A 326-nucleotide genomic window follows, 5' to 3' on the forward strand; every position below is an offset into this window, starting at 1 on the left:
TTCCTGCCCTTCTGGGGGCGCTGATCGTGCCTCTGCCTCCCCATGTTGCTAACTATCTCCCTCGGTCTCCCGTGCTGCGCTCCGGTCTCCGCCAGTCTGACAGGCCACAAGCTGACTACCTCTTCCCGGGCTCCGCCCCACTCCAGCCACCTCGGCAGCCGGCGCCGGAGTTCTCCGCGGCCACCAGGGGGCGCGCGCGGCCTGGTCTGGGCACCAGTGAGGCCGAGGACGCCCCGCCTTCCCGGCGCCCCGCCCCGTCCGGCCCCGGCCCCGCCCCCCCCGGCGCCCCGCCCCGCCCCGTCCGGCCGCGGCCTCGCTCCCTACGC

Source organism: Neovison vison, chromosome 3 (assembly GCF_020171115.1).
Source record: "Neovison vison isolate M4711 chromosome 3, ASM_NN_V1, whole genome shotgun sequence".
Classification (NCBI taxonomy): Eukaryota; Metazoa; Chordata; class Mammalia; order Carnivora; family Mustelidae; genus Neogale; species Neogale vison.